This window comes from Pinus tabuliformis, chromosome X, assembly GCF_031772625.1.
Source record: "Pinus tabuliformis cultivar Carrire ecotype Pingquan chromosome X, CPIR1, whole genome shotgun sequence".
Taxonomy (NCBI): domain Eukaryota; kingdom Viridiplantae; phylum Streptophyta; class Pinopsida; order Pinales; family Pinaceae; genus Pinus; species Pinus tabuliformis.
In genome coordinates this window covers 1,094,210,914-1,094,238,736 of record NC_142308.1, presented here as the reverse complement: position 1 = coordinate 1,094,238,736, position 27,823 = coordinate 1,094,210,914, and positions in this window count along the sequence as shown.

Sequence of the window (27,823 nt, the reverse complement as noted above, 5' to 3'; positions counted from 1 at the left end):
TTGTGTCCAGCTTGCATGGAAAGGCTTCTCCATTCTTGATGTGGAAAGCATTGACAGATCTATTCCAAAGCAAGAGCGACCAGAGGAAGTTGGCGCTCAAGGATAAACTCAGAAACATTAAGTGTGAGAAAGGAGACAGTATGCCCAAGTATCTCACGAAGTTCACTCAATGCAGGGATGAGCTGGGAAATGTGGGGGTGACTGTCGATGATGAGGACTTGGTGAGCTTGGCTCTTCTTGGTCTTCGGAAGAGTTGGAATTCCTATCAGGACTCTGTCAATGGTCGAGAGAAATTGCCAGGATGGGAGAGACTTTGGTCAGATCTTGTGCAGGAGGAGATCAGGAGGAATACCAGGGACGGATCTTCATCAAAGGCACCTGATGAAGAAAATTGCACTTTGGTTGCCAAAGCAAAGAAGGGGAAGAACAAGAAAGATTCTCATTCCGGTGCGAAAGGCAAGAAGCAGGACATGTCCAAGTGTTGTTGGGAAAAGTATCCAATTCGGAATGCCCCTATCCCACTCTAAGAGGTGATAGTGCCTTAGCAACAAACAAGGAAAGCTATCTGAGTATTCTTCTTTATGAGATGCAAATAGAGAAAGAAGGATGTAACTAACCGGTATCTTCCGCTAGTTTGTCGATCCAATCACTCTCTCTTTTGTTCGCTTCCCGCTGCCTGCTCTTTCACTGGTCCAGCTTCACCCAGTTCCTGCAAGATCACAAGAGAGGAAAACTACACAAAAGACATAGATTCACATTCATAACTAGTTTAGGATCAGATATAAACTAAATATGCAAATACAACAAAACATCATTGAAATACAAGCATATAGGAGAAACTCAAATAGCTTTATTGATATGATAACAAGGTTCAAGAGGAGATACAACCAAGTGAGTCCCGATCCAGCATCTACCTCCCAGCAAAAGAATCCCTTCCTCTCCTCCAACAAAGCATAAATCACCCAATGTACTAATCTTAATCTCAAACCAACAGCAATTCTCTGCAAAGTACAAAATTCCAGCCTCCTGAACCTCTGGGTGAGAGATCCATATATAGATGTAAGCAGAGAGGATGAGTCAGCTTATGTTTTGACTTGTGGCTTCTCTCTGTCAGTTCTTGCTTCCACTTGGAGGTTGAGAACCTCTTACTCATCACTTGGTCGAATTCATTGAGGCAAGTGTCATTGAGGAAGATTCTGGAAGCTTCCAGGGTCTTTCCACCTCGTTGAATGAACTTGCCATTTGTCATCTCCCGCTCAACGCACCCTGGTAGTGCTTCTACCTGCGTTGCAGTGCAACTGGCCAGTGTAACCTCTGCATTTCAACGCAGGCAGCTAGTGGAGCTACTGAATTGATCCTGATTTGACCATTTCTGAGTGATTTTTGGTGGAGAACTTCTGGGAGAAGCTGTCTTTGGTTGACCTTGTTCCTTTAGGGGTAGGAACAACTCTTTTAGGGACTTTGGATCCCTTGGATTATGGAAATTTCATGCTCAATGCTGTAAGGCACAAAAATGTCTATAACACCAAGGTGAAGTGCTTTCACTGTCACCAGCATGGACACTATGCCACAAATTGTCCGCAGAAGAAGAAAAATAAGAAAGCTGCTGGATCTGCAGCTGGAGAGCCCTTAGCCTCGCAGTTTGAGCTTGATTTTTCATTGATCGCATGCTTGGTATCAAGTGTGATGGGATTGGTATGGTTCTTGGAAAGTGGTGCGTCTTTTCAAATGATAGGAGATTGAGATTTGTTTTCTGATCTGGAGGAGAAAGATCTTGGAGTGCACATCGAGATGGGTGATGATGGTAGATACAGTGCGATCGGTATCGGTACCATTTCCTTTGAGAGGGAGTCTGGTAAACCCTTCATATTGAAGGAAGTGATGCATGTTCCAGGATTGAAGAAGAATCTTATCTCTGTGGCGATGTTAGAAGACAAAGGATATGATGTTGTTTTCAGCGAGGGAAAGGCTTTCCTGCGCAGTAAGACAACTAGAGAAACCCGGAAGATAGGGGTTCGAGTCAGGAACCTTTATCAGTTGCATGTAGATGGCTGTGCAGCAATGGCATGCAAGGCAGAAGGATTGGTGAGCCGGGACGATGGCAAGCTGTGGCACAGGATATTGGGTCACCTTCACCATGGAGCCTTGAAGATACTGCAGCAGATTATTACAGGGCTTCCTAAAGGCACTCTTGCGCAGTCAGATCAGTGCAAAGGGTGTACTTTGGGAAAATTTATGAAAGCCACCTTTCACGAGAAGGATAGTCGCGCCACGATGATCCTTGAGAGAATTCACACAGACGTGTGTGGACCTTTCTTAGTAGCTTCGACAGCAAAGCACAGGTACCATGTGATCTTTGTTGATGATTTCTCTCGAAAGCGCTGGATCTTCTTCATGCAGAAGAAGAACGAGACATACTCAAAGTTCTGTGAGTTCAAAGCACTGGTCAAGAAGGAGTTGGGGAAGAAGGTGAAGGCTCTTAGGAGCGACAATGGTGGTGAATACATCTCTGGCGAGTTCAAGGATTTCTGCAGTGCAGAAGGGATTCGAAGAGAGCTCATAGCTCCCCATAACCCACAGCAGAACGGGGTTGCTGAGTGGAAGAACAGAATGATCGTGGGTGCTGCACGGGCGATGTTGCATGATCAGGGCCTACCCCTTCACTTGTGGGCGGAAGCATGCAATACTGCAGTATATGTGCAGAACCGTTGTCCTCACAGGATACTTGGCATGAGTACACCCGAGGAGGCTTATTCTGGTAAGAGGCCTGATATTTCTCATTTGAGGATTTTTGGTTCTAACGTTTACATGCATGTGACAAAGGATTCCAGGAAGAAGCTGGAGTCGACCGCAGAGGTTGGGATATTTGTGGGGTACACTGATACGCCCCACAACTATCATGTGTATTTGCCAGACAGTCACAAGACTGTTGTGCGACGAGATATAAAATTTCAGGAGGAGAAAGCCATGAAGTGTTCGCTTGAGAGGGAGCCACACTTGCATGCAGATGAGGAGCTATTAGTTCCTAAGGATGAGCTTCAGGACGTGGATCAACCACAGGATGAAGTTCATGGAGTGGAAGAGACCACTCATGCAGCGCCAACCATCAGAGGGTGAAAGCGCTTGACAGAAGCTGAGCGACTGGCTCAAGATGCAGAGAAGGTTGTAAGACCACCTACAACTCAACGTAGACAGAGACAGTCACCTGATCGGTACACTGGATACATGGCTCTTGTGAGCAAATGTGTTGTGACTGAGCCATCCTCTCTCGAGGAAGCTGTGGAGGATCCCGCATGGGTAGATGCCATGGTGGAAGAGTATGATTCGATTGTCAGAAACAGTGCATGGGAGATTGTCCCAAGATTGGAAGGGAAATCAGTGGTGGGTTCGAGATGGATCTACAAAGTTAAGCAGGCAGCTGATGGGAGTGTGGAGAAGTACAAGGCAAGATTTTTTGCCCGAGGCTTTTCACAGATAGAGGGGATCGTTTATGAGGAGACCTTTGCACCTGTCACAAGGTATTCTTACATACGGACGATTCTTGCTCTCTTAGCGCAGATGGGGTGGCACATTCATCAGATGGATGTGAAGAGTACATTCCTCAACGGAGTCATTGAGGAGGAGGTGTACATAGAGCAGCCCGAAGGTTTTGAGATCTTCAACAGCGAGTCGCATGTGTGCAGGCTCAAGAGAGCCCTGTATGGGTTGAAACAAGCACCACATGCTTGGTACACACGGATAGACAGTTATTTCACCGGACTTGGATTCTCCAAGAGTGAGGCGGAACCTAAGCTATACCAGATTGTGGTGGAGGGTAAGTTGCTTATCATTGTACTTTATGTAGATGATTTGATTCTAACAGGTGATGAGCTGTTGATACTTTCATGCAAGGATGATCTTGCTAAGGAGTTTGAGATGAAGGACTTGGGCCTCCTTCAATATTTCCTGGGATTGGAAATTTCGCAGTGCAGTGATGGACTATTTGTTTCTCAGGGTAAGTATGCTCAGGAGATACTGGGGAAGTTCAACATGCATGGCTACAAGCCTGTTGATACTCCTCTTCCTGGAGGTTGGAGGAAGGAGGATGCTACTTCAGCGGAAGTAGTGGATGCCACTGTTTATCGACAGTTGGTGGGGTCGCTTATGTATCTGGTCAATACACGACCCGATATATGCTATGCTGTTAACCAGCTTTCACAAGCTATGGTTAAGCCAACCAAGCTCTTCTGGAAGGCAGGCAAGCATGTATTGCGTTATCTCAGAGGCACATCGGGATATGGATTGTGGTACAGACAGGAGGATGAGGTGAAGCTATGTGGCTTCACGGATGCAGATTGGGCAGGGAGCCCAATGGACAGAAAGAGCACATCTAGAGGGGTCTTCAGTATTGGGTCGACAATAGTTTCTTGGTACAGAAGGAAGCAGAGATCCGTGGCACTCAGTTCAGCAGAGGCCGAGTATATGGCAGCAAGTTTGGCTGCATGCGAGGCTATATGGATGAGGAAGATCCTGGTCGGGTTGTTCGGTTCATGCTTGGAGCCTACAATGATTTATTGTGATAACCAGAGTTGCATTAAACTCTTGGCTAATCCAATATTTCATGATAGATCTAAGCACATTGACATCAGGTACCATCATATCAGAGATTGTGTGCAACGTAGAATCATGTTACTTTCATACATTCCAACGGAGGATCAGGATGCTGATATCTTGATGAAGGCGCTCACCAGGAGAAAATTCGAATACCACCGAGGCAGGATAGGGGTTGCTGATAATCCATATCTTGTTGAGAGGGAGTGTTGAGAATGCAACAAGATGATGGAGCTTAGTGGAAAGAAGTCGCCTTCACTAAGTGGGCCCGCAGGCTATTTTTGGCGCAAAGTCTATTTTTAGACATATGGATCATGGTCTATGAGTTGCAGGATGCTATTTGTGGATGATTGGTCATGTCGGTAAAAATAGATGGACTTCTATGTTTAGACATATGGGCGGATTCTATTTTTAGACTGCCAGGCTAAAAATAGAACAGTTGAATATTATTAGCTCATAATAATATTTGGACTATAAACATTATCTTATCCTCTTGGAGCACTCCAGTTTGAGCTACAGATGTGGCACATGCAGCTGTCAGAAGGAAATATGCTTTTCTTGTGGGTCAGTTGAGCTATTGCATGGTGGACTTCAGTTAGAACTCAAGTGGTTGAGTTTTGGTGGAGTTGATTGTGGAGTTGATGGAGTTGTGTTCAGTTTGACTTGGTTAAACTAGTTGTATTTAGTCTAACTGGAGAATACACTAGTGATGATTGATGTGAATTAATTGTTAATTAATTAACTAATTATTAATTCATAAAGCAACTAAAGAATACATCAGTTAACTCAGTGCATGGACAGTTCAGTGGAGATAGGTGTTAGAGGTTGAGATTGCTATCAGTTGTGACTATAGTTGTGCATGAGATCTTGCACAATCAATGGATTGAGTAATGCCAATGAGGATTGCGTGGTTCAGCCAAGGAAATATGAGTTTGGTTCAGCCATTCATCATTATTCTCATGCAGGATTTCACATTGGAGGCAGGCAAAGCAGTGGAGGAGATTTGAACCTATGATTGATTCAGATCTGAGCTAGTTTTGTGTGTAACAGGTGGAGATAGTACTGAGTACTTGTGAGGAGTATTGTACTATGTATTGTTACATGTTCTCAATCATTATAATATACAGGTAGTGTGGGGTTTTCAGCTGTATGCTTTCCTCGGGTTACATACTGTGTTAATGTGTGCATGTGATTGATGTTTCATTGTTTTTAATACTGCAAAATTGATGATCAACGTAGTGGAGGTTATGTATTATGCATGTATTCTGCAATAGTGTATAATCGAGATAATATCTGTGAATAAGTGTCATATTATCTAAAATTTCTACACTATCTTAAGAGCATGATAGAAAAGGATGAATCTCCTCCCTCGAAGGAATGAAGGAATTCATGGGTCACACATTCACTAGATGAAATGTACATAATATGTCCTCATATGAAGTATGATATGGGTGACTACAACTAAGGAACTATGATTGGAAGCTCTTGGGAATGAAATGTGTGAAGAAAATAGGGAAGATATCATGGGATATGCAACCATGGAAGAAGGAAATCAACATCCAAAGACCAATAATATTTGACTAGGATATCTCCATGAAAGATATGAAGACTCTGATGGAGTCTGAAAAAGAAAGATACCCTTGACAATATATATATATATCTTTGAGAGATGTGTCAATATGTATGTAGGATGCTGATCCAAAATAGAAGATGTCATGATGAAAGACCATCACAAAGGTAATTTTGGTTTCAATGTTCATTCCTTTATTTTGAACAAATATCTGGATGGGCTTATTCAAGGTTTCCGAGCGAATATCTATGGATATATTCCACAACTGATGCCCATGTAGTAGGATGAAAAATCCTTAAGGAGACATGGCATGAAGAAGGCATCATGTCATGGAGGAAGGCTAGATATGAATTGATGAATCACTTTTTGATGGCTAACTCATGGATGAAAGTGATGGACAGTCATTCCCCTATAAAGAAATCCAAAAACATGACGACTCTTGAATAACGAAGGGAAGTTCATGAAATTGTGACGAGGAGTTTTTCAAGCAACTGGTTGTCCCATCATCTCCACCTTAGGAGCAACTATAGGTCCCTAATTAAGAGGGAGCCTGGAAACAAGTTTCTTAATTGGAGGAAACTGGGAAGCACAATTTCTAAGCCAAGAGGGAGCTTAGGTACATTCCTTCTTTAGGAATGAGTACATTCATTTATTGGAGTAGATATGTCCTCCCTAATTAAGAGGGTGAGATACACACATCATTCTTTTCTTCACTCGGGAAGAAAAAATGGAGGATTGGGTGAACATATGGCATCTAATGCTCTTTGAGGATGTGTTAGGGCATCCAAGATAAGAGTAGTCTTAGAGGACCGACATTCTTTGAGGACTAGGAATCCAAGATAAGGATAGTCTTGGTGGAACAAACCCTAAGAACCATGGTGGGGTATGTTCGAAGAGAGACAATGATGAGGGTATGTATACAACATTGGTCTTGCGAGCTATTGGGATAGGGTCCCCTGGGGTAGATTTTGTAATCATTTTTGTAATTAGGTAAAGTCTCCACATTTTGTGGAGTCGAGCGCGAAGGTCATAGGAGTCAAAAGGGACTTTAGTCCCTTAGTTTGTTAGAAGATAGGATGTTTTGTAATGGAACAAACTATATAAACGAGTCATAGTGATTCATAGGAAGTCAACAAGAAATTGAAGATCATTGTATGGGAAAATAGTCTAAGGCAGGAAAGTCTATTTCCTATAATTGGGCAAAGGGGAAATCTCCTGCAGCTATGTGCGCGGAGACCTTGGTAAGTCCGCAAGCTGAGTGCGCGAGCCCCTACAATTTTGTGGATATGGAAGAAGAGTCTGTAACAGAAAGATCATATCTAATGAAGACTATTTTGGAGCAATAATTGTGTATCTGTGCCTTTACTTTTACTTATGCAATTTATATGTATTCGCTCTATTTTCTGCATTTATATGAAGGAACACTTAATTAATGTGTGGAAGTGGTATATCTACATTTTAATTGATATTATAAATGTTTAAAGTGTTCCCGGAAGGGTTAGATTATGTTTTCTATAAGTTACTGTGATTTCTGTATTTTAAGGGTTAGGGTTCGCGAAGGTCAAGATAAGCCCTAGAATTAATAGAAACCCATCGCACAGACCTCTAGACACAGAAACCTGGTTTTTTCATCCCCCAATACTGCTTCAGGTGAGATTGCAGCCTGCGCTACGTGGGGTGTTGCCGAAAGGGCAAGAATTTTAGGGTTTTGTTGGTTGGTGCAACTAACTTTGAACCTGGGTCAGAACTCCTCAAGCCAACAAATGGTTTTGTTGCTGAGACCGAGATTTTTTTGAGGAATGTGTGATGTTGAATAAATGATTCCCAACTAAGAAACAAATTGAGAAGTGTATAGATCAGAAGCTACATGAATTTGTAGCCCAGGAAAATAGGAATCCACGTTTGTCAAAGGAAGAGTGGCTGAATAGATATCTATATACAGATGAGCATGAACTTTTCTTTTGCTCTTTTCTGTGTGAATTAAACTAGTGGTTGTCTAAATTGGCAGACAAACAAGGTATGTGGAAGTTGGAAAACCTTACAGTGTGGACTCCAGAGTTGGTAAGGCATATGGAAGCTTCATAAAACAAGATCGTGAGGGTTGTCGACTACTCGATCGATAGCATTTTGGGTGGATTCATTACTGAATTCGCGATCGATACATCTATAAGCTATAGAGAAGTTGAACAATGATTCTTCAAAGGATCTAGAGGTAAGTATCTGAAATCTTTGAAGACTTGGATTAAAATGCTATTGTGCGAGAAAAGGGTTATGCCATTGAATTGATGTTTAGAAGAGATTTGACGGGAGCTACGCGAAGTAGAAAAACATTTAGAAAAGACCTAGATTCAGGTGTTGAATACAACCCTATGTTGGGAGCATCTGATAGTGACAAAGAAAGTAGTGTTTTGAGGAAACCTTTAGGTGCGCTACAGACAGTAAAGCAAGGTATACCAAATCCATCCACTCCGTCTCCACTATCAACTACGCCTCACACACCTACACCTACACCTCCACCTCCACCTCCACCTCCACTATTCAACATGGCCAACACGATGAAGATTCCCATATTCAAAGGTCCGGGGACAAAATACACTGAACAATTTTGGTTTGTAGCAGATACTATGTGGAAGTCTCAGCAGGTTACAAATGATGATTTTAAGAAAATGCAGCTGGTTACTGCATTGCAAGATAGAGCACTAAGTTGGTACATTAACTATTGTTTGGCACATCCAAATGTAACAATGGATGAGACGAAGAATGCGTTCAATATTGAATTCAAGAAGCATACGTCACAAGCTCAGTCGGTAACTGAGGTCAAAGAAATCCAACAGAAGGTAAATGAGTCCACATGGGAATTTGATCAGAGAATGAAGTGTCTACTCTAGTAGGATAATATGTAGATCACAGATGATCAACATAGGGATTGCTACGTTGCTTCGCTATTACCCCATCTGAGATTACCACTGTCACAACAGAAAAATTATTGGAACGCAGGCTGAAGCATTAGAGATTTCTATGAGATTGGAAGCTTCCCTCATTCAGGATATGAATATGGGAGTGCAGCAGATTCAGTCACAGTTGGCTAGCATGCATATGGAGTTGAAGAGCCTAAAGAATGGAAAGGAAGCTCAGATTGAGGTTCACGTTGAAGTTTGGTGCTTAAAATGCAAAGGCCATGGTCATGATAAGGACCATTTCTCGTCTATCAAAGTTATCTTATTGGGGGAGGCCTTGTCCCCCTGAAACGAGAAAATACCGCTGGGGTGAGCACGAGAGTAGCACCATGGTGCGCTATTTTTCAGATTACACGATAACATGCGACAAACAATTGTCATATACTACAAAAGTTTGTACAGACCCCCCAACAGTTGTTTTTCAATTTCTACAAATCTGCAGATCATGATGAGTGCCATTGTCGAAGTTATGAATTGATGATGGATAAGACCCCTACATATAGAATGCAGGAAAAGACTTGTCCTCAAGATCAGGGAGAAACTGTGGCGCATAGAGGATTCCAAGGCCGAGGAATAGGGATAGGAGGAGGAGATGGAAGGGGTCGTGGTCAGATCATTTTCTACAATTGTGGAGAAGTAGGTCATTTTGCATGGGGTTATAGAATCCAACGCACCCTTCATGTCAATATTGTTGACAATTTGACCATGTTATAGAAGATTTCCCAGTGCTTATCGCAAAGATGAAAGAAAAGAAGACTCAGACCCAAAAACCTACGCAGAACATCTAGATGATGAGGTTGGAGCCTCACAAAGATGGGTCCAATGTCAATATTGTTACGCGAAGCAGTATAGCTACTGGAGAAGATAAGGGGAAACAACCAGAAGCTAATGTGTGGGTACGCAAGGTTACTCATAAGAAAATGAGATTTGATGTAAATAAGGTGAAGGAAATGTTTATGGAAGCAAAAAGGAGCTTCACGGATGAAGGAGATTCTACATCAAGGACTCAAAATAAAGGAAAGCTTGAAGATACCAGTGCTGCACAAGAGTCATACCCCTCCTTATTGGCATCATTTTTGAAAACCTGCATGAAACTCCTAAGGGATAAGAAGGAAGTACAAGGATTGCGATAATTGATAGATAATTGGATTGGTAAGAATAAGCCTCTACAAGAACAACGTGCAATACATAAAATAGGCAAAAGTAAGAAAAAGACTGGTCACGAAATGAGATTGACTGCGTAGATTGGAGAATACGAAATGGACCAGGTAATTCTTGATTTGGGGTCTGATGCAAATGTTCTTCCAAAACAAACCTGGGAAAGAATGGGAAGACCAGCACTATAGTGGTCCCCGATCCAGCTGAGGATTTCCAATCAACAAAAGATTATACCTATGGGGTGTCTACATGGAGTGACTGTGGATATTGAAGGGGCACATGCCATAACCGATTTTTAAGTTATCGAAATAGTAGACAACAGTAACCCGTATCCAATGCTACTTGGAATTTTTGGGCATTTGATATGAACACAGTCATTAATCTCAAGAAGCGTAGTATGACATTTGAAAATAAGGAACTAAGGGTGATTGTGCCATTAGATCTAGCCAAAGGTGTGAGGTATACTGAACCCGTTCGCGATTATGAAGAAGACGATGACATTGAATAGATCTATAACCTGACTGTGCAGGTTGAATATTGGATCAACCCTATGAAAAATGGGTAAATTAATTGGGAAAATGATATCTCTTGTAATTTGGATTCTGATGAGGATCTCGAGCACTGGAAGAATCGATTGCATGAAGTATCATCGCTGCGCTGCAACAGGCTTACCGAATCGCTATGATGTATATCCACTAAGGTGTGTAATTTATTGTATTATGATGGTTTAGAGCATGTCAATTTATTTCTGGATAAATTTGAAAGGGATGTACTGGAGGAACATTAGTTCCAAGCGTTATACATTGTGCTGCGAGCTATGCTTGCCCGTTGGTGGGACACGCATAAGAACAATTTTGCAGAATGGAAGGAGTATCAAAGAATGATGAATTTGAGGTTTGGGTATGCTAATACCCACATTCCGAAGAAGTACAAAGGAAAGGATGATCCGCATGAGCACTTAACTCGTTGGACAAAAGCATGGGGAGAAGAACTGCAGCTGGAGTGGGTTCATATATTTTGCCACACTTTGGATACAATCATGATGAACTGGTAGCTGGAAATGGAGATGCGACACGGGACCACAGAATGGGATGTTTTGAAATAAAGTGTTTTGTTAAATTTTAGCTTTGAAGATGGGTTTGAATGTATAGATGAAGCACTGCAAACAATCAAAGTTTCTATATTCAAAATGCCTAAAGAACTGGTTTAATGGGTACAACCTGATTGGGGTATGCGGCTGTGCCATGCTCTCGAATGCTACAATGTGACCGTAGAAGATGGTGAGGAAGATCCTAGGAACATCCACATTCCTAAGTCTGAAGGACAACATGAAGTCGAGGGGCCTAAGGCAGAAATCCATGATATATCAGAGCCTTTAAAGACCAAGCAAGTGAATATTGGATTGGAAGCGCAATCGAAGTTTGCAAATATAGGTGACTATTGGGACTGTGATACATTAGATAAGGTTGTAGAGCTACTGTGAGAGTATCAGGACTTGTTTCCCACCAAGTTCTTTGATATAAAAGGGATAGTAGGGGATCTGGGAGTCATGAAGATCACTTTGAAGCCATATGAAAAGTCAGTGAAACAACACCCCTACCGATTAAATCCTAAGTATAAGGGAAAAGTGTGCAAGGAATTGGATAAAATGCTTGAAGCCAAGATCATTGAACTTGTTGAGGAGTCAGACCGGGTTAGTCCCATGGTGGTTCAAGAAAACAAAACTTAGGGTGAAATTTAGATATGTGTAGAATTAAGGAAGTTGAATGACGCGTGTGTCCACGATCCATTCCTTACACCATTCACGGGTGAGGTACTGGAGAATGTTGGAGGACAGGAAACCTATTTGTTCACAGATGGATTCTTAGGGTACCATCAGATCAATATCACACCAGAGGACTAGAGCAAGGCTGACTTCATGACTGAATGGGGTTGTTTTTAGAATACAGTTATGCCTTTTAGGCTTAACAATGCCCAGACAATCTTCTCTAGGGTAGTGATTGCAACCTTCAAGGAATTTATCCATAAATTTTTGGAGGTTTACTTCGATGACTAGACAGTGTTCGGGTCAGTAAAGTGACACGTTGCTAGTCTGCGTCTCATGTTGGATACTTGTCGAAAGCATCAGAGCCCTTAACTTGAAGAAATACATATTCTTCTTACCCTACGAGATACTCTTGGGCCATGTTGTTTGCAAGCAGGGATTGATGGTAGACCCTTCCAAAATTGCAGTAATCGTCAATTTGGAAGCCCCAAAGAATGTTAAACAACTACATGCGACGTTGGGCCATATGAGATATTATAGGAAATTCATCAAAGCGTATGCGCAAATCACTATGCCCATGGAAAAATTATTGAAGAAGGATGCGACATTTTGCTGGGACGAGGACTACTAAAAGAGTTTGGATATTTTGAAGGAGAAAATGGTTACCATGCCGATTTTAGTGTTCCTCGACTAGAAGAAGGAGTTCCACATTCATGTAGATGCTTCCTACATTGTGCTAAGAGTTGTGCTGACTCAACCATGCGAATGAGATATCGACCATCCAATAGCATTTGCAAGTAGAAAATCGTCCAAGGCTGGAAGAACTATTCAACCACAGAGTGCGAAGGTTTAGCAATGGTGTATGCGTTGCAGAAATTTAGGCACTATCTGTTAGGTGCACACTTCAAGATGTATAAAGATCATTCTGATCTGAAATACTTGGTCAACAAGCCTATGTTAGGGGGGAAGATTCGATGATGGTTGCTAGTTTTCCAGGAATATGATTTCGAAGTAATTGTGAAGCCAGGATGCCTGAATGTTGGTCCAAATCACCTATCGTGCATTGAGAATGGAGATGAACCTACGGGTTTGGAGGAAGGGTTGCATGCTACAAAACTCTTTGTTGTTCGTGTTTCAGATGATCATTTCGCAAACATCATTCAATTCTTTTCTACGAGTACAACTCCTAAAGGATATTCAACACAACTGTTGAAATATGGAAACAAGAATATTCTAATTTAATTTGTCCTTGAATTAAATTGTGAATTAAAATCGAATTTAGTCTGAATAGCTACTTGGAAATAATTAATTAATTTATTTTAAATTAATTATTTGGAGAAATTCAAATTAGAAGTCTTTCTGAAGTCATGCAAGAGTTATCCCTTAAATTAAGGAGATACGATTGAGTTATATTTGAGTTGTAATTAGTTAACTCAGTTTACTAAGTTAAGTTTAGTTAAATTAGTTCCAAACTGATTGAGGAACTAATAGTGAGTTAAGAGTCAGTTGATGCATTAATGCACTCAACTAGTGCTACTCCAGTTAACTGAAGATTCCCTCATCAGAAACTCATGCATGTCTATTCTGAGAAAGACACAGTTGAGATTAATGTTTAGGGACATTGTACTATTAGTTGCATGTGTTTTCTCATGGAGAAAATTCATGCATGCAGTCAAGGATTCATCCTTGAGGATTGCACAGTTTTGAAGGCTAATCATCCACAAGGAACAACGCAAGGAAATAGGAGCTTGGAGGGCAGAGAGGAAGGCTGGAGAGAAGCCAAGTTTGCCTGTGAGCATCTGTGAGGATTGTACTGAGATCTGGCTAACTGTGAGAGCTAAGGCTTTGTAGAATTCCTATGTATTTCCACCATGTATGATAATACAATAGTGTGGGGTTTTTATCTGAGAATTTCCCCAAAGTATTTTCATGTGTATTGTGCCATTGATTCTTCTTCTTCTAGTTATATTGTTCAGCTTGATCTTTAAGCTTCCACAAATTGATAGTAGAAGTAGGTTATAGTATTTTTCTTTGATTTATATTGCATTAACGGGTTAACCTATCACAGATTTTCTACTGGTATCAAAGCTGTGAACAGTATACTAAGAAGAGAATTCAAAGTTTGAAGTTCGGGGTTGTAGGTGCAAACTGAATTCATATCATACTTCAAGGTTGGCCAATGGCGTTCTATGGCTTGAGACTCGAGTATGCCTTGGAAGTTAGCTCGAATTACATAGCATGGAAAGATAGAATGGAGGCTGTATTAGAAGACAATGGCTTGAAGGAATTCATTGATCAAGAAATCCCAAAGCCAGCTTAAACTAATGCACAAGAGTTGGCTGAGTGAAAGAAGTGTGTGGCGAAGGCGAGATGGATCATCCTTGAGGGAGTTCGAGACCATATTGTCTCAAGTCTCCATGGGAAGGATACTCCATTTTCAATGTGGAAGACATTGAAGGACCTCTACCAAAATAGTAGAGACCAGAGGAAATTGGTGCTCAAGGATAAGCTTCGAAGAATCAAGATGAAGAAGGGTGATACTATTTCCACATATCTGAACAAGCTCACCACCTACAGAGATGAGCTTGGAAGTGTGGGAATAACTACTGCCGATGATGATATGGTGAGCCTTTCTCTCCTTGGCCTTCCAAAGAGTTGGAATAGCTACCAGGACTCTGTGAATGCAAGGGAGAAACTACCGGATTGGGAACGAATGTGATTGGATCTTATGCAGGAGTAGATCAGGAGGATCACACGAGATGGTTCTTCATCCAAGAATGATGATGAAGAAAATATGGCCTTAGCAAGTAAGGCAAGGAAAGGAAAGGGGAAGGCTTCCCATTTCAAATTGAATTCTTCTCATGGAGGGAAGAAGGGTGACATGTCTAAAGTAAGATGCTTTAATTGTCACAAGATGGGACATTATGCGACTAACTTCCCATCGAAGAAGTCCAAGAAGGGATCCTTGGAAGGATCAGAAGGTGAGGCATTAGCCTCTCAGTTCGAAATAGACTTTACCCTCATTGCATGCATGGTGTCATCGATGATGGGTTGTGTCTGGTATCTTGATAGTGGAGCCTCATTCCACATGACCGGTGATAAAAATTTATTCAGTGCCTTGGAGGAGAAAGACCTGAAGATGCGCATAGAGATGGGTGATGACGGAAGGTATAGTGTTTCAGGAGTGGGCACGGTTGATTTTCAGAGGGAGCATGGAGCTCCTCTCACCTTGACAGATGTGATGTATGTGCCTGGAGTGAAGAAGAACTTGAAATCGGTCATGATGTTGGAGGACAAAGGCTACGATGTTGTCTTTAGTAAAGGAAAGGCGTTCGTAAGACACATAGCCACACTTCAGACCAAGAGGATAGGGATTCAGGTGAAGAATATCTATAAACTAGAGGTAGATGATTGTGCAACATTGAGTACGAAAGCAAAATTGGTGCAAAGCCAAGACATTGGCGAGTTGTGGCACAGACGGTTGGGCCATTTGCATCATGGGGCTTTAAAGATAATGCAACAGATATATACAGGACTTCCCAAAGGTAAACTTGAGCAAGTTGATACATGCAAAGTTTGTACCTTGGGAAAGTACACCAAGTCTTCCTTTCATGATCGAGACAGTCGAGTAGAGGCTATCTTAGAGTGAGTTCATATTGATTTGTGTGGACCATTCTTGACGGCATCCACAGTGAAGCAAAGGTATTATGTGATTTTCATTGATGACTATTCTCATAAATGCTGGGTTTATTTCATGCAGAAGAAGGAACAAACTTTCACAAAGTTTTGTGAGTTCAAAGCTTTGGTCAAGAAAGAGTCAGGGAATAAGATCAAGGCCTTGAGAAGTGACAACTGTGGAGAATACATCTCTCAAGAGTTTAAGGACTTCTTTGCAATGGAAGGAATTAAACGAGAGTTGACGGCACCTCATAACCCACAACAAAATGGGGTGGCCGAGAGGAAGAATAGAACTATTGTAGGGGAAACACAGGAAATGCTGCATGACCAAGGCCTACCACTTCACTTGTGAGCTGAGGCATGCAAAACAATAGTCTATTTGCAAAATAGAAGCCCACATCGCATACTTGGGATGAAGACACCAGAGGAAGCTTTCTCGGGTAAGAGACCAAATGTGGGTCACTTCAGGATCTTTGGCTCATTGGTATATTTCCATGTGACAAAGGATGCACAGAAGAAGCTTGAGATGATAGCAGAGTTGGGGATATTTGTGGGGTACACTGATACACCTCACAACTATTGGGTGTACTTGCCTACCAGTCGGAGGAGAGTGGTTCGCAGAGATCTCAATTTTGATGAGCAGAAGGCCATGCGAGTTTCCCTTGAGAGGGAGCTCCAACTACAGCCTGTGGAGGAACTGTTGGTTCCTAAGGAGGAGGAGCCTCAGATTGATGTGGAGCAGCTGCATGCAAAGGTTCCAGGAGTGGAGACATCCACTCAAGCAAAGTCTTCCAGAGATGGATGGAAGCACACAAGAGAAGTTGACAGATTGTTGGAGGATGCGAGAGAGAATGTGGGAGCACCATCTTCTCAGCACAGACAGAGGAGGTCACCTGAGAGGTGCACTGGATACATGGCCCTTGCTGGGGAATGTGTTGAGATCGAGCCATCTTCGTTTGAGAAAGCAGTGTAGCAGCTGATTTGGGTTGATGCTATGGTGGAGGAGTATGGCTCCATAATTCATAATAGTGTTTGGGACGTGGTTTCGAGACCAGAGAACAAGTCAGATGTGAGTTCCCATTGGCTTTACAAGGTAAAGAAAGCTGTTGATGGTAGTGTGGAGAAGCATAAGGCAAGATTTGTTGCTAGTGGCTTTTCACAGGTCGAGAGGATCATGTTGTTGCAGTATATTTCGACAGAGGAGCAAGATGCTGACATTTTGACAAAGGCATTGTCAAAGTGTAAATTCGAGTTCCATAGAGATAGGATCGGGGTGGCATATAATCCCTTTCTTGTTGAGAGGGAGTGTTGAAATATGGCAACATGAATATTCCAATTTAATTTGTCCTTGAATTAAATTGTGAATTAAAATCGAATTTAGTCTTAACAGCTACTTGGAAATAATTAATTAATTTATTTTAAATTGATTAGTTGGAGAAATTGAAGTTAGAAGTCTTTCTGAAGTCATGCAAGAGTTATCCCTTAAGTTAAGGAGATAAGATTGAGTTATATTTGAGTTGTAATTAGTTAAATCAGTTTACTGAGTTAAGTCTAGTTAAATTAGTTCCAAACTATTTGAGGAACTAATAGCGAGTTAAGAGTCAGTTGATGCATTAATGCACTCAACTAGTGCTACTCTAGTTAACTAAAGATTCCCTCATTAGAAACTCATGCATGTCTATTCTGAGAAAGACCCAGTTGAGATTAATGTTCAAGGACAGTGTACTATCAGTTGCATGTGTTTTTTGATGGAGAAAACTCATGCATGCAACCAAGGATTCATCCTTGAGGATTGTGTAGCTTTGAAGGCTAATCATCCACAAGGAACAACGCAAGGAAATATGAGCTTGGAGGGTAGAGAGGAAGGTTGGAGAGAAGCCAAGATTGCCTGTGAGCATCTGTAAGGATTGTAATGAGAGCTGGCTATTTGTGAGAGCTAAGGCTTTGTATAATTCCTATGTATTTCCACCATGTATGATAATATGATAGTGTGGGGTTTTTATTTGAGACTTTACCCAAAGTATTTTCATGTGTATTGTGCCATTGATTCTTCTTCTTCTGGTTATATTGTTCAGCTCGATCTTTAAGCTTCCACAAATTGATAGTAGAAGTAGGTTATAGTATTCTGCTTTGATTTATATTGCATTATTGGGTTAACCTATCACAGATTTTCTACATAACTTGAATTTCTCCAACTAATTAATTTAAAATAAATAAATTAATTATTTCCAAGTAGCTGTTAAGACTAAATTCGATTTTAATTCACAATTTAATTCAAGGACAAATTAATTTGGAATATTCTTGTTGCCATATTTCAACAGTTGTGTCGAGTATCCTTCAGGATTTGTACCTATAGAAAAGAATTGAATGATGTTTGCAAAATGATCATCTGAAACACGAACAACAAAGAGTTTTGCATCAAACAACCCTTCCTCCAAACTCGTAGGCTCATCTCCATTCTCAATGCGAGATAGGTGATCTGGACCAGCATTCAGGCATCCTGGCTTCACAATTACTTCGAAATCATATTCCTGGAAAACCAACAACCATTAGCGAATCTTCCCCCCCAACATAGGCTTGTTGACCAAGTATTTCAGATCAGAATGATCTGTATACATCTTGAAGTGTGCACCTAACATGGTGTATGTGTTGCATAAATTCAGGCACTATCTGTTAGGTGCACACTTCAAGATGTATACAAATCATTCTGATATGAAATAATTGGTCAACAAGTCTATGTTGGGGGGGAAGATTCACTGATGGTTGCTGGTTTTCCAGGAATATGATTTTGAAGTAATTGTGAAGCCAGGATTCCTTAATGCTGGTCTAGATCACCTATCGCGCATTGAGAATGGAGATGAGCCTACGAGTTTGGAGGAAGGGTTGTCTGATGCGAAACTCTTCATTGTTCATGTTTCAGATGATCATTTCACAAACATCATTCAATTCTTTTCTACAGGTACAACTCCTGAAGGATATTCGACACAATAGAAGAAGGAATTAGTGGTTTGAGCTATGGATTTCTATGTTATCGCTGGACATCTATACAAAATGGGCTCTGATGAAATACTGCATAGGTATGTTCCAGAGTATGAGCGACATAGTATCCTTGTAGAAGCACATGGAGGAGTAGCGAGAGGAAATTATGTAGGAAGAGAAATTGCGCAGAAGATCCTACATGCAGGATTTTGGTGGCCAACTATGCATAAGGACTCCAAAATATATTGTAGAGTGTGCGATGTCTGTCAGAGGATGGGGAGACCATCACAAAGAGATGAATTTCCATTGAACCCGCAAGTGATGTTGTAGGCATCTGATAAGTGGGAAATAGACTTTGTGGGACCAATACAACCACTGGGGAAGAAGACAGGGACTAGATTTATCATTACCATGATTGAATACTTAACCAAGTGGGTGGAGGCACAACCTGTAAAATATTGTAGTGTTGCTACTGCGGCGAAGTTTATTTCTGAATATATCTTGTCTCATTTTGACGTCCCTAAGATTTTGATGAGTGATAGGGGCACACATTTCTTGAATGAGACAATTACAACATTACTTGAGGAATTATAGATATACCATTAGAAGAGTATGCCTTATCACCCTCGAGCAAATGGCACAGTAGAAGCCTTCAAAAAAATTATGGAAAGCACTCTGACGAAGATTTGCAATGTGAAGTGAAATGACTGGGATGTGCGCATACCAGCGGTCCTTTGGGCATATAGGACTACCTGCAAAAAGTTGACAGGACAAACACCGTTTAGACTGGTATATGGGAAAGAGGTTGTAATGCCCATGGAGTACATAGTGCCAAGATTACGGATTGCAGTAGTTACGAACATGGCTGATCGCGATACCATGGAGGAACGACTCGCACAGGTTGTTGAGTTGGAGGAGGATCACTTCTTGGTTGGATTTGATCATCTGGTGCAGAAGGATGATGAAAAGGAATGGCATGATATCCATATCAAACAGCACACCTTCAAGATCGAAGATTTAGTGTTTCTATATGAAAGTAAGTTCACGAAGTTCCCAGGAAAATTTCAGATGCATTGGTTGGGGCCATATGTTGTGAAGGAAATTACGGATGGAGGCACAGTTCAACTTGCAAAGATGAATGGGGAGTTATTTCCAGGAAAAGTCAATGGGAGTCGATTTAAGTTGTATAGGGGTGATACTTCCCTAGCGTAATGACTATATGATTGTAAGGTAGTCTTAGTATGCTAGGCAGCTGCAAGGAAGTACAAGGTTTTAAACTACACTGCTCGAAAGTTAGAATGACAAAGTGACAGGACCAGGCGACAAGTCAAAGGATGGCGCCAAGGGGAGCTGTGCCAATGGAGCTACACTAGGTGGGTGGGCCATGTGCAGCCTGGCCAAAAAGTGACCATTGGAAGCATTGTAGCTGATTGGATTGATAATTTTCTGTTGAAAGGAGGGGGGGGGAAGCATTTATGGAGAATATATTTAGAAATCTGCCACCAAATGTGCATTAATGACCAGGAATTGGAGGGAATGGTTGGATTTGAATTCAAATTGGTCTATAAATACGGCATACCACCCTGCATTCGGACACTTTTCTTCCTCAAAGTTTTACTTAAGGATTTTTGCCTTTCTTTGCGCCAAGTAAAGGACTATATGTCTAAGCCAAATTGGGAGGAACTTCTTTCACGACCGATGTTCGAAAACTTGCCCGAGTGCTACCTTGAGAGAATGACTGCAACTCAGCCTGAGACGGAGCCAGTCCCACCTGAGACAGTGACAACCCCATATGTACCTACATGGTTTCCTACTATCGCGCCTAGGTTTCCAAGGCCTAAGCGATCTACTTCTATGAAGAAGAAGAAGCCTCAAAAAGTGCCGGTGTGTAAATCGCCGCAAAAGAACCCGACAGAAATCTGCCAGAAGGGAAAGATGGATAAGTCCAAAGAGCCTACGGAGCCACTAGATCTGGATGAGGAAGAACTCACGGAGGAATAGAGGAGATTGATGCAGAAGAGGTTGAATCAATAACTCGACCGCCTAAGTACATACCACCTAGAAAATCCACAACAAAGGTTCCCACAGATCCGGATTACGCTAAGTTCATGGTCTCTACACCTTTACTACCAGAGAATGTGTTGTTTGAGTGACCATTGCTGGCTCGAATACAAAATTTGAAAATGGAGGATTGGGACCTAGGGGACCACGAGAAGTTTCCACAACTGGCACTGAGTAATTACCTCAAGAAGGTATATTATGAGGATTCGAACGTCACGCGCCTTGAACCAATGAACTAGGTGGCTGGAGTTGGGGGCACAGGGCTCGGGGCTCCTCAACATTTTGTGGGTGTCACACTTCAGTCGCACCATTATTAACATAGTATGTATGTACCAATTTCTAACACTGGTGCATGTTGGGTGCCTCTGGTTGGGAGAACCCAACCCAATCACTGACATGCTGATCCACGTATAACGTTGCTACCATCCCAAGGAGTGGATACTGTGGAGGCTTTCATAGGAAAGTTGCAGGAAAAGAAGTTGGTAGACCAAATGAAGGGTGAATTTGGCCTAGTCAAGAAGTCACGCGAATACTCTATTTAGTCTATATCAGATGGCGCGGTGCAGTTTCTTGCATAGATATTAGTTGGTAAGATCATGAGAAAGTGTCGCACGGATGAAGTGACAACACTAGTCGTGTATTTTGCTGCGCAGTGCACGAAAGGATTCCAATGTAACTGAGCTCAATATCTATGTAGAGAGTTTATGTGTTATGAAACCAGCTCACAAAAAGATAAAAAAGAGAGATCAACGCCTTAGAATTCAGCCTCTTCGAGGGGGCAACCTCCTTTACATTACACAAATGAACAATTCTTGGATGATTCAAATGAAAAAACCTCCTTTCTATATATAGGAGTCTAAGGAGTCACAATATAACCCAGTCGACCTAACAATAATAATATAAAGCCACAAAAATAACAATAGAGGGATTCTATGGGGCACAGTAATAACAATATGGGGACAATAGGGGCACAACAATATTAATAAGGGATACAACTACAATAGTAATGGGGTAATCACTAGTATTATAGGGACCCAACATGCCCCTCTCCTTCAAAAAAGTGTTGTCCTCAAGGCTTGAGTAGTTCTTGATGCTTCTGTATAAAATTCTCATCCTCCCATGGGGAATCTTCAGCGGATAAGTTCTTCCACTTGATAAGATACTTCGAAATTGATCGATTTTGTAACTGTCGAGTTCTTGTTTATGTGACTGCTTCTGGTTCCAATATAATTTTTCCTTCCTCGTCAAGTTTTGGCAATATTGTTTGAACTGGGAGCTTGTCGCCTATAACCTTCTTTAAACATGAAACATGGAAAACTGGGTGCAATCGAGAAGCTGCAGGAAGCTCCAATTTGTATGCCATAGTACCAATCTTTTGCAACACCTTGTACGGACCATAATACTTGGTGATAATTTATTATCCTTCTTAGCTTGCTTGAGGGACATTTGCTTATATGGTTGTAGCCATAGAAATACCCAATCACCTACATCAAAACTTCTTTCGCTGCGATGTTGATCTGCCTATTGTTTCATTCTATTCTGTGCCAACACGAGGTTATCCTTTAAGAGTTGGAGGACTTATTGTTGATGTTCGATGTGATGTTCCACTGCTTGAACCTTAGAATTTTCTCTTAAATATGATGTGATGGATGGTGGTTGATATCCATAAAGTGCCATAAATGGGGTCATTTTTGTTGCTGTATGGAAGGAAGTGTTATACCACCATTCAGCCAGAGGCAACCATTTGACCCATTGTGTCTGTTTATCAGATACAAAGCAACGAAGATATCCTTCCAAACATTTGTTTACTATCTCAGTTTGCCCATCAGATTGAGGATGATAAGATGAGCTATGAGCTAACTGAGTACCAAGACAAGAAAATAATTCTGTCCAAAAATTTCCAGTGAAAATGGGATCTCTGTCACTTACAATAATCTTTGGGTTTCCATGTAGCTTTTGAATTGTTTCCATAAATGCAGTAGAAACTGTACTGGCTTTAAATGGATGTGATAATGCACAAAAGTGTGCATACTTGGTAAGTCTGTCAACTACCACCATGATGACACTCTTTCCCTCAGACTTGGGTAAACCTGTGATAAAATCCATTGAAACCTCCTCCCAACGTTGGCTTGGAATGGATAAAGGTTGTAATAGACCCAGTGTCTTAATTGTTTCAACTTTATTTTGTTGTCAAACCAAACATTCCGCCACAAACTTTTGAATATTTGATTTAAGGTCCTCCCAAAAAAATTCCTTCTTAACCCTGTGGTAAGTTTTTAAAAATCCTGAGTGCCCTCCTAAGGGAGAAGTGTGCAATTCCATAAGAATCTTTTGTTTTAGCTGGGAATTCTTACAGAGGTATAAGCGATCTTTGTACCATAACGAATCATTTTGCCAGCTAAATGTATCAAACGTACTGGAATCTTGTTGTAACTTTCGAATAAGTGCCCACACTTCTTCGTCATTCTTCCATTCCTCCCTTGCTTCGTTTATCCAATCTGGTTGGATAATAGAAATGGCACACAACAATGCTTCCACATCCTCATCCTTTCTTGAGAGTGCATCTGCCACCACATTTTGCTTCCCTTTTTTGTAGATGATTTCAAAGTCATAACCCAACATCTTTGTGACCCACTTTTGTTGCTCTTCAGAGGATAATCTTTGTTCTAAAAAGTATTTAAGGCTATCATGATCCGTTTTTACCTTGAAGTGTCTTCCCATTAGGTAGGGTCGCCATTTCTTAAGTGCATGGAGTATTGCCAACATTTCCTTCTCATAAATAGCTTTGTGTAAAAACTTTCCCTTGATTGGACGACTTTCAAAAGCAATGGGTCTTTCATCTTGCATTAAAACAGCACCAATTCCATTTCCTGAAGCATCACATTCCACAATAAAGGTTTTTGTGAAGTCTGGTGTAGCTAAGACCGGTGCTTGGCACATTGCCTCTTTAAGATGTTCGAAGGCCTTTGTTGCTTCTAGAGTCCATGAAAATGCATCTTTCTTCAATAATGTTGTTAGAGGTGCTGCTATTCTCCCATAATTCTTAACAAACTTGTGATAATACCCTGTCAACCAGAGAAATCCTCGCAGATGCTTTATGGATGTGGGGATTTTCCATTCCTTAATGGCTTTAATTTTGCTAGGGTCTACCTTAACTCCTTCATGAGATACAATATGACCCAGATATTCCACCTCTTGTACTCCAAAGAAACATTTGGATCTTTTTGCATATAATTGTTTCTCCTCCAATAGTTGTAGCACCCTGTCAACATGTTCAACATGATCCTTCCAAGACTTGCTGTAGATTAGTATATCATCAAAAAATACTAACACAAATTTTCTAAGGAATGGTTTGAAAATGGAATTCATCAAACCTTGAAATGTTGAAGGTGCATTGGTAAGGCCAAAAGGCATGACCAAAAATTCATAATGACCCTCATGAGTTCTAAATGCTGTTTTCGGAATGTCTTCAGTCTTCATTCTGATTTGATGATATCCTGAACGAAGATCCAACTTGGTGAAGTAAATTGATCCATGCAATTCATCCAGTAATTCATCAATGACAGGAATGGGAAATTTATCTTTAATAGTGAGCTTGTTGAGCTCCCTATAATTTGGACACATGTGCCATGATCCATCCTTCTTGTGCACCAATACTACTGGAGCAGAGAAAGAACTTTGACTCGGTTGAATTATACCAGCCTCTAGCATTTCTGCAACCATACGTTCAATTTCACTCTTTTGGGCATAGGGATATCTGTACGGCCTGATGTTTGGAGGAACACTTCCTGGAATCAGATGAATAGCATGATCATGATCACAAATAGGTGGGAGACCTTTGGGAGTCTCAAATACCTTGGAATGATTGTCCAAGACTTTTTGGAGATCTGGAGAAATAGATGATTCCAACATGGAAACATCTAGCGAACATAATTGTGCAATTACACCTCTTTGTTCCTTTTTTAGAAGCTTTGTCATACCGTTAGAGCTGATTATCTTTCCCGGTTTCCCTACAATACCCCTTAATTCAACTTCCTTTCCTTCCATAGAAAATTTCATGAAAAGTTCTTGAAAATTAAAAGCTATTGTACCCAAAGATTGTAGCCATTGGACTCCTAGTACAACATCAGCACCTCCCATTGGAATGGAAAGCATTGGACTAGTCAATACATATTCTCCCATGGATAGCTTGATATTATGGCACTTTCCAGAGCAATTTATTGTTCCTCCATTTGCAACCATCACTTGACACTCTGGTGCTGGATATAAGAAGCAATTCAATTCTTTTGCTACCTATCAATGAATAAAATTGTGGGTACTTCCTGAATCAATCAACACTATTACCTTTTTCTTCTTGATTTGTCCTTCTATCTTGATGGTTTGAGGAGTGGTAATTCCCGCCAATGCATTACAAGATATGGTCGGATTCATTTCTTCTTTATCTAGGCTTTGTTCCTAGACTATATCCTCTTCTTTTGACCTTTCTTGCTCCTTTTCTTCTTCCTCTTCACAATCTATGTAGAATAATTTCTTCTCAGCACACTTATGACCTTTAGTGTATTTGCTATCACAACTGTAACAAAGCCCTTTTTCTCTTTTTTCTTCCAATTGTTGTGGTGTCAACCTTATAGGTTGTGGAAGACTAGGAGCAACAACACTTCCATCTTTATAGTTGTGAGTGGTATGCTTCCTAGTTTCCATAATTTTGCTTTCCATTTTTCTTGCTAACCTGAATGCCTTCTCTAATGAATCAGGTTCCCAAAGGCGAACATCATGTTGGATATTATCCTTTAAAGTCCCTATGAACACATCAATCCTATGCTCCTCTGGAATATTTTTTACCCTTATGTTCAATTTTTGGAACTCCTCAATGTGCTCCATTATTGAACCCTTTTGTTTGAGACTTATCAATTGGCTAAAAAAGTGTTGCTTTTTGTATCCTCATAATGTGCTGTCAATTCTTCCGTAAAAATTGCCCAAGTGATAATTTGTTTACGAGAGCAAAGCCATTGATACTATACAAACTGATTTGGTTCCAAATATAAAGTTGCAATACGTACCTTTTGTGTGTTTTGCACATTATTGAGATCGAAAAATTGCTCCATCTGTAATATCCATGTTGCGGGATCCTTGCCATCAAACTTTCTCATATCGATTTTTGGAATATGGTGGGTCTTCGATCCAACATTAGAGTATATGGAATCATGATTAACATTTCTTTTGTTCTCATCATGAGTTTCCTTTACTACCCTTTTACCATTAGTGACCATTTCTTGTAGCAACTTATTCATATTTATCTTCAATTCTTCCATCTTATCATCCATGCCATCAATTTTAGCGTCCATGCCATTCATCTTAGCTTCCATGCCATCCATCTTAGCTTCTACGCCTTTCTTTAAACAATCCATCTTAGTTTCTACACCTTTCTTTAAACCATCCATCTTAGCTCCTACATCTTTCCTTAAACCATCCAACTTAGATTCTGTTGCTTTTTGTGCAAGTGACACTTGTTTCACTTGGTCTCGTAATTTTGATATATCATGTTGTATTTCTTCCTCTTCCTCATGAGTCATGCTAGATATTTCAGGTTGCTTACTAGGTGTTTGCATTTTCTTTCCTCGGGGCATCAATTACCGATTCAAACTAATTTTTCAAACCAAGCTTATGCAAAAATTAAAAAAAAACTACACACCTTTTTTCACTTTGTAGAAGCTTGATATTGAATCTGATGTATCTCTGTAATTTCGGATCATCTAGTTCTAAAATTGTGACTTTTAGTAGCCCTCTATGTCCTCTTTCCAATGCCACTAGTCTGATCCAAATTGGATTCTCCAAGGAAGAGTTATGCACAATCTCCCAAGATGACCTGATTATAGACTAGTTCAATAGAGCGAAATTGTACGACGTGCCACGAGTCACTGTTTCGACCTTTGGTTCTGAAAAATATATACAAGAAACTAAAGTCCATCCTCTTTATGTACCTTCTTACAAAATTTCAATCCGATGCTCAGAGAGAAAGTTATGATGATTTTCCCCAGGTCACCTGTTTGGAATGTAATTCAGGAGTTTGCAAAAAGACCAACTTCCTCAGATCATATCTCCATAAATATAGCGTGAAAAGCTCTAAAATTCGGATCCGAGATTCAGCGTAATTTCTTCTCAAATGGGTTTTTATTTTAGCTTCTGAAACATCGCAGAAAAACAGTTATAGCGAAAATTCCACGATGACCTGTTTGGAGTAGCGAAACCCTAGAATCCAAAGCTTTGATACCAAATGTTATGAAACCAGCTCACAAAAAGATAGAAAAGAGAGATCAACACCTTAGAATTCAGCCTCTTCGAGGGGGAAACCTCCTTTACATTACACAAATGAGCAATTCTTGGATGATTCAAATGAAAAAACCTCCTTTCTATAAATAGGAGTTTAAGGAGTCACAATATAACCCAGCCGACCTAACAATAATAGTATAAAGCCACAAAAATAACAATAGAGGGATTCTATGGGGCACAGTAATAACAATATGGGGACAATAGGGGCACAACAATATTAATAAGGGATACAAATACAATAGTAATGGGGTAATCACTAGTATTATAGGGACCCAACATTATGAAGGGCTACAGGGAGGTCGAGGATGAAGGCAAGGTGTTTCACCTCGCCTGGTTGTTGCTGTTGATCGCTTTAGTGGCGTGGAGGATGCTCGAAGAAAGCCAAGTCTCTCAGCAGGAATCTATAGGAGGCTAGGAAGTTCACTTTGCTATGGGCTACTAAAGACCCTGCTTGCATAATGGAGAAAAAAATATTCTGGGTCTTATATGAGACTGAACTAAGGATGGTGATCGACTAGTGGCCAAGGTTGTCACCCACCTTGCACGTAGAGTACACTAACATCACCGATTTCAAGGCAGATTTCCACAATCTGCACATTCGTGCAAAGAAGGATGCTCGGGGCATATGGCACAAGTTGCCTTACTTGGTTTCCTAGGAAGATATAGTAGGGGTCATCAGCAAGTGGCCAAGTGAATGGTTCACCCCTTTTGATGTCGGTGCAGGTACCATCATGA